Source organism: Rhagoletis zephyria, unplaced genomic scaffold (assembly GCF_001687245.7).
Source record: "Rhagoletis zephyria isolate East Lansing unplaced genomic scaffold, Rhagoletis_zephyria_1.1 Rzeph_scaffold_10069, whole genome shotgun sequence".
Classification (NCBI taxonomy): Eukaryota; Metazoa; Arthropoda; class Insecta; order Diptera; family Tephritidae; genus Rhagoletis; species Rhagoletis zephyria.
The window spans coordinates 10,343-14,329 of record NW_016167147.1 but is presented as its reverse complement, the minus strand read 5'-3'; positions in this window follow the sequence as shown (position 1 = coordinate 14,329).

Genomic DNA, 3,987 nt, shown 5'->3' with positions numbered 1-3,987 from the left:
AAGAAAATGCAAAATACCGCCAGCAAAAAAACAAATGCAAAAATAAACGGTTAGTCCCAGCTCCTGCAAGAAAAAATAAACATATAACACTGTTTTTGATGACTTTTGATGAAAAGTTTATTACAGTAAAATTGAATGGGCTACAAAACTGCGTACTCAAAATTTCTTTAAGAAATCTTATCAATACGTCTTACTTTGCTTGTTGGTGTTTCCGACAGGGTATACTACAAAAAAACTTATGTAATAAAATTACACCAAAAAAGAGAATCCTCAAAGCCATACCTGACTAAGAAACAGCGAGTATTGACACGGCTATAAATATTAACGGACAAACAGAAACTAATCACAACGAAAAATTCCACTGAAGGTGGCATAGCAGTGAATCCGGGTTATCTCCAAACCAAATTTGACAAGGGATGACGCAAATCCTTCCACAATACATCTAATTAAAAAGCTTATAATTTTTACGTAAACTGCTACGTGGAAACCCAATTAGTGATACCACAAAAATGGGTTCTTTGTTGGCCACTGTTTTAAAATTGGCTTGTTTAAATGTAGTCAATGCAAATATTAGTACCATTGCTCTCGTGCGAATAACTTCTATTTTTATTTGTGAATTCCTTCATTAAGCTGAAATTAGTCGAGAACGCAGAACGTATACTTAAACGCAGTCTGTATACGCAGAATTTTGTCGATTACTGGAGCCCTCAGTGTTGCTTACTACACTGTTGCCACTCATCAATGCCTTTTTATAAACTTACCCTTTCAACTACAATTTTTCGTGCTATAATAGATTTTAGCTAAATATAAACTACTTAGTTTTCAACAAAATCCTTATTCAATAGTAAATTTCAAATATTTAAAAAAAATTTTGAATAGGAACTTATAACCTTTTTACCATCTGTAAAACTGACGAAGTGATTTTTTAGCATAAAACTAATTTAAAAGAGAGCCCCTGAGTTGTCAACAAAAGGTGTTCGCACGAGGCGATTTTGCGTTCAACTCACGCAGGGTTGCACGAAAAAAAAAGTGTTGAATAGCTAAATGTTGGCTCATGGCCAACTTTGTTGAAAGCGATTAGTTGAAAGGTCGTTCAACCAAAAGTAGAATGCAAAGTTGAACAATGCAAACGCATTTTTATGGCGAATATTTTGATAGTTTTTATATTTTGATATTTTTAGCCATTCAATTTTTTTTCGTGCAACTTTTCAGCTTTTTCCGATCGTGATATTTTCGGGATTTCGTTCTCACAACCCCGGAATCCCGGGATTAGTCCCCGGATTTAGATATTCATTACTTTTAAACAAGTTAAATCGAAAAAATTGCTTCTATTTGTTTAAAATCTCTCCTACCATAAAATAAATAATAAATACACGGGTTTAAAACCTACTTTTTTATTTAAAGTGGCGTTTTTATTATTTCTCTCTGACGTCAGGATTATTTTAAAGGACTTTGTAATTTCAAAGATATTATTAATTCCAAAAATTATTTAGAAATTTCAATACAATGTATTTAGAATAAAAATATGGGTCCCAAATGCAAGAGAAAATTGTTTTAGAATTTAAAAAAATTAAAATTTTTTGGATTCACAAGGACGAATAGGTAATTTTTTAAGCTGATAAAGTTAGATGGACGAAATTCGAGGACGTTATCTAGTTTATATAAGCCCTTAACATATAATTTTTTCATAAACAAATATTGCAAAATTTCAAGGATAAAATTTTAAAAGGACATTTTCAATACTTACCAGTCTTTCTGGACCAAAAACTTAAATCTGTTTCTACAGGATTTCCTCTATAATTTGATACCCATACTTCTTCTCTAAACACATTCTCTGAATTTTTTAAATTTTTTAAATCATTTGTTGCTTCACCCAAAACATTTTTGTTACTGATATTGAGCAGTTACAATAGATGCAGAATAAAACTCCCTGCTCAGTTCGCAACACACCTGGAGCTCGATTATGTAACTGTAAGAAATTGTAGTGTTCACCGAGTGCCAAACTCACATACAAAACCTCACCCAATAAAATTCAGTGAGTTTTTCGAAAGAGAAGTGTACCCAATTTTGACAGTTAAAACTTATTCTTACACTTGCTGGATCGTAAAATGAAGTGTGCACATAATTTTCAGTGTACACTTGAAAATTCACACTTACAGAATCCAGCCCCCAAGAACTGTTAAACAGCTTTCGCTAAAAACGAAACATTTTTATTGAATTTTTCAACCACCAAAACCGGTTTAGCGCGAAACTTCACTATTTGAGTATATTTTTACGAGTAAATTGTTTACTAAAAAATAACGTGACTTTCCGTTGTTTGGCAGCTTTTTCTTTTTGTCAATTAAATAAGCCTCGTCAGCGACTGTTGCTATCTCCGCAAAGGTATTTTCAGATGAAATTATGCGAAAATTAATTAACTTATTACCAAAATAATCATAATGTCCTACGAAGTGGAAATCGACACCTCTGCAGAACTTTCGAGCTAGTTCTGAACTGGTTCCATTTTCGACAGTTCTGGGACAATACGTTTTTTATAAGAAAAAATTTTAAAACTACATTACTTGGACTGCATTTCTTTATTCATTCTGAACGTTTGGAATAAACTTTTTTGTTTACTTATTCTTTAGAACGTTCCTGGTGATATGTTAACGTATATTTCAAACGCATTCTTTTGGTTCTGGCTGTGAAATGGGATTATCTGGAATGTAGTATAAAGAAACGCAACCTGGATATTTTTTCTTTTCTGAACGGTTTCCATTTTGAGCAGATCTGCGACAATCAGTTTTTTTATCAAAAAATTTTGGTTATGTGATTTTTTGATTTTTTTTTTTCATTCTTTTTTGTTCTTTTACAGATTGCATTTTATTTAAATTTTGTTATACTTTTATTTTATTTATATTAAATTTGATTATTTTCTATTCAATTTTTAAGCGGCACTCAATAACTTAAATTTATTAAATCTGAAAATCACAACTTCCGCCACCGCATTTTGAACACGCAACCAACGATGTTAGAGTCGTAGGTCTTCCCGCTGAGCTAGTATTTTAGTATACATATTAGTGCAACAATATTAGTATAGCAATACGAAACAACATTTTGATCCAATTTAACACTTCATAGCCGCGACGTGCCACAAAGCAACAGTGGTTTAAACATAAGTACAAACGTTTATATATATGTCCGGCTGATCCCCTCAAATAGTAATCAAAAAATTGAATTAATTTCAAGCGATTTCCTTGCGGCAGTTGGCGTCATGATGAACTCATCAAAAATGACATCCAGACCATTCTTTTGTAAGAGACATGCAACTGCAGCGCAACATTGTAATATGCACATACATATAACGGCAACACGCAGCCTTAATACACTTGGACATTAAAAAGAAAAATATTTAGACTTTACACAAATTTTGCAAAAGGTTTGGCCAAACTTCTCGAATTTGTGGGGTGCTATAATGCTTTTTTGAGGATCTTTTTCATACCAGAAAAAGACTTGAAGGTTTACCATTGCCTTCCTAGAGCCGATCGCTATTATAAAACAGGTTTTCTCTAATTTTTATGTTACGCTAACCAGGCATGAAACCTAGGCCCCACAGATTGTTCTAATGCACAACTAGTAGTCACGCCGCTACTGCAAGCGGCTTGGACATTACGCAATAAAAATTCCAAGCAACGTCTCAGGAGTATGTGTAACCAAAGCACGACGAGTGACGACATTCACTTGCCACTACAGTATTTGATGCAGAATTATCAGTTTTACGATGCAATTTTAAAAACGTGAGTAACAAAGTGACACTGGCTCAAATCGTTTTCGTACGTGTAACAGCTTAAAAAGAACTATTGGGTATGTGAGGTAGAAAAAAGTGTGATGCCATAAGTATATAAGTTAAAGATCTTTATTTTAAATTCAAATTTTGGAAGGAAACAAGTTCATTTACTTAAGTACTTGTCAGCCATATTAGTTATGTGAAGTTTTGTGAGACTATCG